This window comes from Budorcas taxicolor, chromosome 1 (assembly GCF_023091745.1).
Source record: "Budorcas taxicolor isolate Tak-1 chromosome 1, Takin1.1, whole genome shotgun sequence".
Taxonomy (NCBI): Eukaryota; Metazoa; Chordata; class Mammalia; order Artiodactyla; family Bovidae; genus Budorcas; species Budorcas taxicolor.
In genome coordinates, this window is record NC_068910.1 from 163,902,636 (window position 1) to 163,915,239 (window position 12,604).

The 12,604-nt window shown below is 40.0% G+C and overlaps 1 protein-coding gene across 2 annotated transcripts in view; it reads left to right on the forward strand.

The window, feature by feature from the left end:
• Window positions 1-510: 510 nt before the first annotated feature.
• Window positions 511-12,604, forward strand: part of PDCD10 (programmed cell death 10) — a 45,704-nt gene continuing 33,610 nt past the window's right edge. The window contains exon 1 of one of the 2 annotated variants that reach the window (XM_052642032.1): window positions 511-629. The gene's annotated coding sequence lies outside the window, so the exon portion shown is untranslated. The remainder of the gene's footprint in view (window positions 630-12,604) is intronic. The other variant, XM_052642040.1, reaches the window with a different exon arrangement.

A 12,604-nucleotide genomic window follows, 5' to 3' on the forward strand; every position in this document is an offset into this window, starting at 1 on the left:
ACCTATCCCTGCCCGACCCACAGGTCTGAACGCTCGGTGTGCCTGGTGCTTGGCCGCTTTCGGGGAAACTAATCCTTCGGCCGGAGCGCATCCCCACATCTCGCTTTCCCTCCACCCTGGCGTATCCCCAGCGACTTCCCCGACGCCCGCGAGGCTCAGCCGCCCCATGTTAGCCACTTGAAGCTCTTCCCCCACCCCCGTTCCCTCCTCGCCTCCGCTAGCCCGCCCCCACAATGGGTGAGACGCCTGCCGGGCCGACCCTGCATCCTGATTGGCGCAGGTGAGAGCTGACCCCTCCCTTCCTCTTCTTTCCTTGCACTCTCTCTTCTTCTCACCTCCTCCCGCAAAGGCAGGGACTCTCCCCTTATTGGCTAAAAGTGTCCCCACCCATCGTCTTCGGTTGCACCGCATAGCCTGACGGGAATTGTAGTCCTAGGTATGCAGGAATTGCCGACGATGCCAGCGAGCGGGACTACGAATCCCCATAGGCCCCTGCGCGACTCCGGCTGGGCAGGATTCCGGACAACGCCTGGTTCCTCTCGGGTCCTTCCGGCGTCGCCGGAGTGAATTGATCCGGGAGTTGAAGAGGGCTTCAAAGGTGGGAAGTGAAGTCAGTACCTCAGTAACCGGTAAGGTGTGGCTGTTCTGTCCCAGTCCCCGTGGTCCCGCGTGGAGCAGAAGAGGTCTGGGGTCACATGGGGGCCGTGGCTAGGGCACTAGGGCTTGGTTCTGGCAGGCGGAGCGGACGGAGCTGGGAACGGGGCCCTACGGGCGTAAGCGAGGTTACCCTACGCGAGTGGCGTAAAGCGGGTTTGTAAATGCCGCCTGCCCTGCTTGGGCCTGAACGCCTCCAGGAAGTCTCCTGTAGGTGGGGGCGGGAGGGGAAGGGCGAGGTTGGCCTCTGCTGCCCCCGGAGTAGGGAGAGGGCGGATGTGCCTGGGGTGGGGTCCTCTGAAGGTGTGGCTTGGGGCGGGGAGATGAGACTGCTGTTTTCCCCCAGCTTTAGAAGTAGGATAGGGAAGGAGTGGAGGAAGGAAGGGGCACTTGGAATCTACTCTTGAGGTGACTCGGGTTATGCCCTTTGAAAGAAGAGAACTGTAGAAAGAAGAGTCAAAATGTTGACAGAGATCTACGGATTCAGTTCCAGTTTCATGATGTGGTCCCTCTAAGGAGGTAATTTTGTCCCGAATAGGCAAGTTTAACTTTATAAAGATGTAATTCCTAATATGTATTTACACCTTTGCTGTTTCAAGGAGTATTCCTAGTGGGATGCTAATGAGGAAACTGAGGGAGTAAATGATGTGCACAAGGTCACACACATAGGGACAGATCTTCTGACTCTAATCCATTTGTAATCCAGCTTCTAAATCTGAGCTGCCGCACCAGAAAGAAAGAGTGGGGAGATTGGTTGTATTTTTTGAAGAGGAAGTTGCAAAGTAATGTATTTTAGGTATTTCTAAGAAGCCATCTGTGAATTCCTCAATAAAAGAAGCACTCACTCTAATCTGTTGTTGGAAAAATAAGAATCAATTTCAACTTAGTTATTTTTTCCTTATATTAGAGGTATATTAAGTGATGAATGGTGCTACCGTTTTAAAGGGTAATTAATGGTACAGGAGAAAAGTAACAATATGGCTCATCTTTACTCGTGAAAGATACTCCTTTCCCTTTCTACTTTAGGACTGTATTATTATTATTATTCTCAACTGAGAACAATGGGATTGGGATTCTTCCACGAAACTTATTTTACACTTTTTCAAATAATACAGCATCAAGAGACAGTTTAGTGTGCTCATTACTAGAAAAGAAGATATGCTGCATTTCTTGGAGGTAACATGACATTTTTTTTTTTTTTTACTTCCCCTCATTTTCTTTGTGTGTGTGTGTAAATAATAACATCAGGCTTTTGTATAGTTTATTTTTCTTACCATCTGTGAGTTTTAACTCATCCTTGTTTTATGTTAAAGAATGGAAAAATAGTACATTTATGTTTTGTATTGAGCAGAAAGTAGTGTGCTTATTCCAGTCTTATCCATTGTTGTGACCAAATATAATTACAGTGCATAAATATTAGACAGTTCTTTAATAGAGTTTTAGTAGTACATTCATTGACATTTGTTCCTGATAAGTTTATATATAAGAATCAGTTATCTACTGATCACAGGTAATCTGTCATGGCTTACTGTTGTATGCATTGACCATTGAAATATGCAGAGTTTGAATGTACTCTGCAGTTATTAAAATTACCCACAATATGTCTAACTTCTGAGTGCAAAAACACTTTCTAGAATCAGGAGTACTATTACATTCCTTTTAAAATAAAAATGACTTTTAAAATAAAAGAGAGTTGTAATACTACAGAATGAAGTAAAATCAAGAATAGTTAGCACCACGAGTAAGAAATGCAGTACACAAGGAAGGAAGACCTAACTAAGCAAGTGGAAACTTATGTGGAGATAACTGACTCAGTGCTGTGTTAGACGGGTGCGGTAGTTTAAGTAAACCATAAACCGATCATGAGTCAGTGATAGTAAAGAAAGAATGTTAGTATATTTTCTATATGGCCACATACAGGCATTTGGTTTGTTGGAGGAAGTGAGAAATGAGTTCTAATTTTTGGCATGCATTTGGGAGGTTGTGGAATGAACTTTTGAACCTAAAGTCAGCAAAATTTAGGAATTAGTAAAATTAATATAACGCACTTGTCGAGTGCATGCTAATTTTTGTCCTTAGTTAGATTGTACCACTAACTTTTCTTCCATCTCTGAGCATCATCGTAGTTTTGGTATTTTGTCTGGTCAGTAACAGAATGGTAAGATAATGTTTTTATTGTACTTATCATCTTTCATTTTCATCTGTCATCTACATGTTGGAGTACTGTGGTGGTATAACTGAGTACCTGTTTACAAAGAGAATAAAGAAAGAAGTTCAGATTGGTTTTAAGTGCAAGATTCTGTAACTAGTACCTGGCGGGACCAAGGCATAATCCAGGTCTTTTAACTATAGACCTTTTTAATACTTTGAGATAAAGACTCAGTTTCCTTATTTATTTTTACATGAGAAAAAGACAATGACTTAAATATTCAGGTACTATTACCCTGTTGCTCTATTCAGTGCTGACAGTTTCTCTTTTGTTTCCTGTGTACCTTTCCAGCCTTATCCCCAGCCTTTCTTGTTTACTGTGCCTTTCAGTTACTACCTGCATAAGCTTTTTCCTGACTTGGGGGCATTTATACTTGTTTCATCCTCCTGCTTGGACTTCCTGGTGGCTCAGATGGTAAAGCGTCTGTCTACAGTGCGGGAGACCCGGTTTCAATCCCTGGGTTGGGAAGATCCCCTAGAGAAGGAAATGGCAATCCAGTCCAGTACTATTGCCTGGAAAATCCCATGGACAGAGGAGTCTGGTAGGCTACAGTCCATGGGGTCGCAAAGAGTCGGACACGACTGAACGACTTCACTCACTCACTCATCCTCCTGCTTGGACTGCTTCACCTCCCCTTCCCAAGTCTGGCTCTTTTCCATCCCATGGACTGTAGCCCACCATGCTCCTCTATCTATGGAGTTCTCCAGGCAAGAATACCAGAATGGGTAGCCATTCCCTTCTCTAGGAGATCTTCCCATCCTAGGGATTGAACCCAGGTCTCCTGCTTGCCTTGCAGGCAAACTCTACTGTCTGAGCTACCAGGGAGGCCCCAAGTCTGGCCAACTCCTAGTTAATTTTCAAGTCTCAGTTTAGATGTCATTTCTCAGGGGAATGTTCCCTGACCTTTGACTCCTCCTTCCTCAAACTAAGTTCCTACTGTATATTCACCATACTCTGTACTTTTTTGTAGCATCATCACGATAGGAACTTAATTATTTTTGTGTTTACTTGATAAGTGTCTGTCTCCCTCACTAGACAGTAAGCTTCCTGAGCAGGGCCCGTATTTGTCATGTGCCTTACCTCATTACTTACACAGTGCCCAGCACAAAGTTAAGTAGTCAGTAATTATTTGCTGAATGTATGAATAAATGTAAGTGCTTTCATGCACAGTGCATCCAGCACTCTGCAAGGGGCAGAAATACAAAAATGAGTAAAAGAGATTTGTTTCCTACCTTTGGATAAAAAGAGGTTATTGACAGAAGTTGGATACAAATTGTACAAAGATGTTTGTTCTTTCTTGGAGGTCTGTAAAATCAGGGTAGTTTTCTGTGTGGAAATGGCAAAGGAATCATTTTCTATTACAGCAAAATTTCTGTATAACAGTGTTTTGGAGACCTTATCACTATCCTGCTCTTGCAAGCAACATTCATTATAATAAAATACAGATATGCAAGAAACTAACTTTCTGTGAATTCTATTCTTCCCTGTTAGCTCCTCTGTCCTCAACAAAATTCATGAGTTTCCCTTTTCTTTGTTGTTTTGTTTTTTAACCACAGTAATCTTCGTTTGAATTTTACCTTTAATATAACTTGCCTTCGACAAGGTGACTGTAAAACTGAGTGGTGTTTATTTCAAAGGAGCTTATAGTTTGAGCTTCATGAAAATTGTCATATTTCAGTGGCCCTTAAGGTAATATCTTATTTGCTTTAAACCTCGGTACTTACGAGATTAAAAATATTATTTTCAAAACATGAAGACTAAATTCAGAAATGTGTTAGGTTTTGGTTCTGAAAACAAACTCTCTGATCCTTCAGAGTACTACTATAATGGTGTAGAATAAATTCAGCAACTCAGAGTTGCTGTAGCTTTGCATGCCTTCATGAATTTACCAGTTCACTCTCCCACAAAATATTGTCAAAAAGTGCTTGCTCATATTTGGCCCAGTTTTTATCGTTAATACAAGTCTTTGATAAATCCTAAACTTCATTTTTAAGTAAGTCCCTATGTTACTTGAATTAGGGATAATAAAATTCGTTTTGACCTAGCATACCAATATGTGAAGGATAAAACTGAGGTACTGCTTCTTATATCTTGTTCAGTTATTAAGGTTGTTAATGATTGGTAACGTGTGCCAAGAATTTTAAGCTAATGCCATGATAAACAGTTTTTTGTCCACAATATAAACTGCAGAAGTGATTTAGAAGTTAAATAGTGTGATTGATGGTGTATATTACTGCATTTGAAATGTTACAGAAAGCTGTGGTCTTACTAGTGATTTATATTTTAGCAGTACAAGCACGCGTGCATACACGATGTAAAAAGTGAAAGCACCTTTATTGTAGCAGTTAGAAATAATTTATTTGCAGAAAGGTAGACTGTAGTTTGGTGGTCCATTTTTGTTTATATGTAGAATTTAGTTTTCTCATTTTAGCTACACAATTGCATCTTGGATACAATGTAATATTATAATCATATTTTTCAAGATCACGCTTACGTTTTTTGCTGTGCATAATCTTTCTTTTTAACCACTTAAAAAGTGACATGAGTCTTCAAACTCAGTGTCACTCTACAGTTGTCTAGAATCAGGTGTTGCTATTTGAAAAAAAAAAAAAGATTTTTCTTTTTCTTTTTCATCAGCTGGCTTATGAATTATTGGGTAACAGCAATGGAACATATTAAGTAGTAGTCATTACTGTTTACTCATGCCAGTCCTGTGGAAATAAGTTTACCAGAAAAAGATAGATTGTATAATAATGATACTTTGATTTATTCGTTTATCTTACATTTGTTAAATATATGTTATGTGTAAAATTGCCTTAAATCTTTGTATGAACCCTGTAATGTAGAGGCACTATTATCCCCAATTTAAGAAAACTAAATATAGGGAGGTTAAGTAACTTTTGCAAGGTCACACAACCACTTACTGCTTGGAATTAGGATTTAAATCCATGCTAGTGAAGTTAAGACGCTATATTTTTAATCATGGCAGTAAAAATGGTGTTTGTTTTTGAGCACCGATGGAGGGCTCAACTTAGATTAGAGTTCCAGTTACAAAAAGTTGTGTTTTAGATACTAAAGTCAATGTGGCAGGCAAAAATTACTTATCTGAAAATTTACTCTAAAAGGAACACTTTGAAAGTTAACACATTGGAAACTGACATAGCATTAACAAACATCATTTTTCCTCTAGCATTGGAATAGAATTACTTTTCCTTTGAGTGCTGGGTCAAGTATTTAACTTGCTATTCAGAGATCTTTCTGGAAAGGAAATATGTGTGGTGAGCCTCTCATTTAGGGGACAGTTGTGGCTCTCAGTCCAGTGGTGGGTAGCAGATCCATGTCTTTATCGCTTTCATTCAGGGGCTTATATTTGCGGAATGGAATTACAATCATCCAGTATTTCAATAGTTATTTTTCTTTTTGTTTTCTTCAAAAATGAAAAATGTTAAATGTGCCCATTGAATTTGCATAGGGCAAGTATATGTATAGTGTGACACAGGTATGCTCCCTGGAGTTATGTAAAGTGGCAGCTTGACATGTATTTCTTTATTGTCTCTCTTCCCTACAAGACTGCACACCCTCAAGGGCATGGAGTATATCTAGCTTTTCATCATTGCATCTCCAACACTGCTGCTGATTTAGACTGACTATGAAGATCCCCTGGAGAAGGAAATGACAGCCCACTCCAGTATTCTTGCCTGGAGAATCCCATGGACAGAGGAGCCTGGTGGGCTGCAGTCCATGGAGTCGCAAAGAGTCGGACACGACTGAGTGACTACACTTACTTATGCAGAGTACTGAGCTAGGTACTAGCAAATAGAGAAAGGAATAAAACTTCTCTACAGTGTTTATAATTTAGTGGATAGTAGGGGGCTGGAAAGACCATTATATGGACATTTGGTCTTTCTGATATATTAAGTACTTGCACATGCATCAGTTCATTTGATAATTTTGCATCGGAGCCAATAAGAAGGGGGAAAAATGATAGTTTCTCTGAGTTATCTTCTGGTCCCTGGCACTGAAATATGCCTTTCTGCTTTATTCAGCCATCCTGTCTTCAGGATGAACTGGAAATCTAATGGAGTTTGGGGTTCAGGAAGGACAAAACCCTCAGGTGTTAAACCCTTGCTTCCTTCTTAGACTTCATTATGTTGCTGGAACCAAAGGCATTTGGGAATGGTAAATGAGTCATACCTAGCCTCCAGAATGCAACTGCTCCCTATACCAGTTCACATTGTTACAAGGCTGTCTAATTTAATTCCAAAGGATTTCGAATAATGCTGTGTCCTTTTATTCAGAGTAGACACTTGCAGATGCCTTTATCCGTAATAGAATTGGCATTTTGACAGTACTGTCAAAACTTGAGAGGTTTCTGAGGTCCTCCCTTGATTTTGGTTTCCTTCCTTGAAAAATGAATACAGTTTTATAAGTGAAGGTCATGGGAGGAATTGTATATATGATACAAACAAATACCATTCTGTCTTCATTTCTTCTTGTGACTAATAGCATTTTTATTTGAGATCACTTGGAGCTAAAGGTGAAGTTAAATGTCATTATAGTGATAGAATCTTGTCCTTATTCTCACTTACTGTTAAACAAATGAGTCAGAGTCCATTTATTAGGTTGGTGCAAAAGTAATTGCAGTTTCAGTCTGTGAATTTTAAATCATCATAACTTGGTTAAAATACATCTTTATTAATCAAAATAGGAACCATTACAATCAACATGTTTTTGCCAATAAGAAATAAGTTTGATTATTCCTGTAGTGTAAAAATCCATGCTTTGGGATTCGACAAACTCTTGGAAAGCATTTTCTGCATCCTATTGGTTATGGAAGCATTTTCCCTGCAAAAAGTTGGTGAGATGCTTGAAGAAATGGTAGTCAGTAGACGAGAGGTCAGGTGAACCTGGCAAATGAGGTAAGGCCCAATTCATTCAACTTTTGAAGTGTTAGTTGTGTGATGTGTGGTCAGACGTTATCCTGGATAAGAATTAGGCCCTGTAGACCAGTACTGGCTGCAAGCATTGCAGTTTTCAGTGCATCTCATCAACTTGTTGAGCATACTTACCAGATATAATGGTTTCACTGTGATTCAGAATGTTGTAGTAGATCAGACACTACCAAACAGTAACCATGACTTTGGTGCAAGTTTGGCTTTGGGATGTATTTTGGAGATTCTTCTCAGTCCAGCGCTGAACTTGTCATCACCACTAGTTGTCATATAAAATCCACTTTTTGTCTCATGTAACAATCCAATCGAGAAATAGTTTGTTGTTGTGTAGAATAAGAGAAGAATATACTTCAAAGCAATGATTTTATTTGGTTTGCGGTCAGCTCATGAGGCACCCACTTAACTAGTTTTTTCACCTTCCAGTTTGCTTCGAATACCAAATGATTGTAGAATGGTTGAGATGTTGAGTTCTTCAGCAACTTCTCCTGTAGTTGTAAGAGAATCAGCTTCAGTGATTGCTCTCAGTTGATCGTTGTCAACTTCTGATGGCTGGCCACTGTGCTCCTCATCTTCAAGGCTCTTACCTCCTTTGCAGAACTTCTTGAACTACCACTGCACCGTGTGTTTGTTAGCAGTTCCTGGGCCAAATGCGTTGTTGATGTTGTGAGTTGTCAGCGCTGCCTCATGACCCATTTTGAACTCAGATGAGAAAATTGCTCGAATTTGCATTTTGTCTAACATCATTTCCACAGTCCAAAATAAATATAAAATAAACAGCAAGTAGTAAATCATTAGCAAAAAAACATAAAGTGAGAAATGCACATTAAAATAATGTATAGCATAACCACATTTATTAAGAATATATTCAATATCAAACAGCAAATTTCAACAGTGCAAAACTGCAATTACATTTATACCAACCTAATATCTGGGGCTAATAATTTTATCAACATTTAAGCACCTTGTGGCAGTGTTGTGGTGCAAAGAAATTTGATAAAATACACATTGCATACTGTAATGAACCTTAGGCAATAAGGAGTTATTAAGGAAAATGTAAGACTATAAGTGATACAGAGCAGGTAAGCCTGAGCCGTGTGATATGTGCGTGTGTTAGTTGCTCAGTTGTGTGTGATTCTTTGCGACTTAGCCCTCCAGGCTCCTCTGTCCATGGAATTCTCCAGGCAAGAATACTGGAGTGGGTAGCCGTTCCCTTCTCCAGGGTGTCTTCCCGATCCAGGGACAGAACCCAGGACTACCACATTGCAGGCAGATACTTTACCATCTGAACCACCAGCGAGCCCACAAGAGCTTAAGTTGAATTTCTAAGGGGTTTTAAAGGAAGGCTTTAGAGTTGTGTTAGAGAAATTGAAACTCACAAATACTAATGCAAAAGAGAATATAGAGAAGTACCTCAAACACTAAATTAGGCAGTTAGGCATTATTTAATTCATGAACTACTGGATTAAGAACTTCATGGGCAAAAGATGAACACATTCAAGGGAACAAATTTGTTTCCTGCCCTCCAACAAATGTTTTCATTTAAATTTTGTTCAGACCAGAATTGAACAATTGCATTCGAATAGGGGGATAAAATAGAATATTGTCACTGCCAAAGAGATGTGTCTTTTTCCCCTGAACTTGTGCAGGAATATCTTAGAAGCTCAAATAGCAGTTGTTGCTATTTTTGTTGTTCCCCTTTCCCATCAGAGGTAGCAGGCCTTTTGATTCTGTTCTCTTTTGGTTTTCCTGAATAGATTATCCCCTCTTACGGATTTTTTTGGGAAGTTCTTTGACCACATCTTGATTTCACTCTTCTACCAAGCCTGCTTCTGGGCCACAACTTTCTTTATTAAATTGATCTACGTACACTAAGAGAATAAAAATTTTAACACAGACTTAGCAAATAATTTTACAATGCATTTGATGATCACATTTTTTAAGAATTCCTAAACTGTAATTTACTTTGAATGACACTTATAACTTTGTGGGTGGCCCAGGTAATTTATATATGCCTTCATTTTGGCAAGCAGGGAGGAAAAGGTTTTAAAATGCTATTGTAAGTGTCCTTTTTGACACTGTGATAATCAGTATTAGCCCATCCTTGTGTGTACTGTGCAGGGGCAGGACTAGGGTGAGGCAAACAAAGAGTTTAGTGTACAAAATTTCAAGAGGCACTCACTGTCTGTCCTACAAGAGCTTAATTTTGTGCTCTAGCCATCTGGTTTGCCTCACACTCATTCCAGGCCTGATGCCGTGTCAGATTCATAGAATCTTGGATGAAATATCAGTAACTAATAATATGAATGTTTATTGTATGTCAGATACTGCAATAAGTACATGCATTTTGTACTCTTAATAACGCTGTGATATGAATACCTCAGTCAGTATTGCCAGTAAATTTCTCATTGAGTTTAAAAAGAGATTAAATGATATCACCCATTCAAACTTAAAGCTGTTTTAAATCTGAGCACATACTACTCTGTGCTATCCATCCATATGTAGAAAATGTTAGTTCCTTGTCCATTTATGATTTCTGTATTTGGACACTACTCCCCCCAAATATTCTTACACTGATATGATGCAGTTAACTTTTAAAGTACCTGAGTCAGAGGTCTTGGTATCAAAAAATGCAAGATCCACAGACTTGTGCTGCTGTATACCCTAGGGCGACCTTGAATCAGAGCCACGTTCCCATTGGCGTTAGTCTCTAAACATTCTGCCTGGAGTCTGGGGGTCTTGGCTCTCAGCTGAGTGATCCATGGAGGACACAGAGAGCAGGGCAGGTGATCCTAGAAGTAGATCACTTTGGCAGACAGAAGACATGGCAGGCATGTCCCATACAATGGGTTATAGTAGCTCTAGAATATATACTTACAATATGTCACTGTTTAGTTTATTAATGTGAATTTCTGGGGACTTTTATTTCTAAATTGTGAGATTTGGAGATTGGACTTGATAGTATAGAGGAATATGTGTTAATGGCTGTTTTCGCTTTAAAATTTTATAGTCTTAATGTTTAGGTATCTTAAATTCATGAGTATGTGACAGCAGAACAGATAAATTTACTGGTGAGCGATTGAGATCTGAAACTATCTGAATTATGGAAAAAAATCTGGGTCTGGATAATATTTGCCAGCGCTTACCTTTACTATTTGGACCACTTCCTTTGTTCAAAATGCTTGTGTAGTGATTGTGCCTAGAGCAGTGGTTCTCAAATTATGGAGAGAGAGGGCTCCTGTGAGCGAAAGGGCTGGTAAACTGTAGTTATTACCCAATACATTTATTGGATGAATGAACAGTTTATTGAATCCGAGCAAGTCTGGTTCTAGGGTCACTGTGCTTGTTACTCACCACTGTAAAGACAGTGCTAATAATGTTAATTAAGTACAGTAGCCCCCTCATACCTTCCCCCCTACTATGTCTATAGGTCCAAGACTCCTAGTGGATGTTGGAAACCTCAGATAGTACCAAGCTCTTTATATACTATTATTTTTTCCTATACAACTATGATAGTTTAATTTATAAATAGCAAGAGATTGGCAGCCATAATAAGATAGAGCAATTATAATAATTCAGTGTAATAAAGTTATGCAAATGTGGTCTCTCAAAATATCTTAGTGTACTGTAACCTTCCTGTGGTGATACTAGGTGATAAAATGTCTGAGTGATAAGACTAAGTGAGGTGAGTGACATAGGCATTGTGATTTAGTGTTAGGATACTGTTGACCTCCTTTTGTTCTCTTACTATTGACCTGATGATACATCTGAAGGAGGGTCATCAAGCCATGATGGTGTGAGTAGTGGCATGTTAGGAGCAGGTGATATCTATGATTGGGGGTCTCAGACTGGAGGGCATGAGGTTACATTATGCTGCTCAGAATGGCAAACAGTTAAAAATTTATGAATTGTTTATTTCTGAAATGTTCCATTTAATATTTTGGGCCTTGGTCGACCTTAGGTGAAACTGGTTAAAGTAAGGGGTAAACCACTGTGTAATTCAAACAGCCCTATTCCTATTCACCTTTAGGTGAAGTGTCAAGCCTTTCTTAGAACCTTACAAAGTCACCTCAGTCGTGTCTGACTCTTTGCCACCCCATGGACTGTAGCCTCTCAGGCTCCTCTGTCATGGGATTCTCCAGGCAAGAATACTAGAGTAGGTTGTAATTTCCTCCTCTAGAGAATCTTCCTGACCCAGGGATCGAACCCATGTCTCCTGTGTAACAGGTGGATTCTTTACCAAATTCATTTTGGCCTAAGTAGGATCTCTTGCGTACTCTTTTCCTCTGCCTGCCTTTTTCCTAGCGTCTTCCTCTAAACCTTTCTCTCTTGTTTGGCAGTGGCTACAACATTTTGACCTGAGAAGGTCCTGAAAGGTAGGTCATGATATCAAATGCTGACCTTTCCAACTATGACTTGGCCAGACTGATCTATTCCTACCTTGAAATAAATGCAGTTTCTGGGTATGATTTGTGATGCTGGCTGCTTGAGAGAAAGCAAAGTGGTGTTCAGTTCAGTCGCTCAGTCGTGTCCGACTCTTTGCGACCCCATGAATCACCGCACGCCAGGCCTCCCTGTCCATCACCAACTCCCGGAGTTCACTCAGACGCACGTCCATCGAGTCCGTGATGCCATCCAGCCGTCTCATCCTCTGTTGTCCCCTTCTCCTGCCCCCAATCCCTCCCAGCATCAGGGTCTTTTCCAGTGAGTCAACACTTCGCATGCGGTGGCCAAAGTACTGGAGTTTCAGCTTTAGCATCATTCCTTCCAAAGAAATCGCAGGACTGATCTC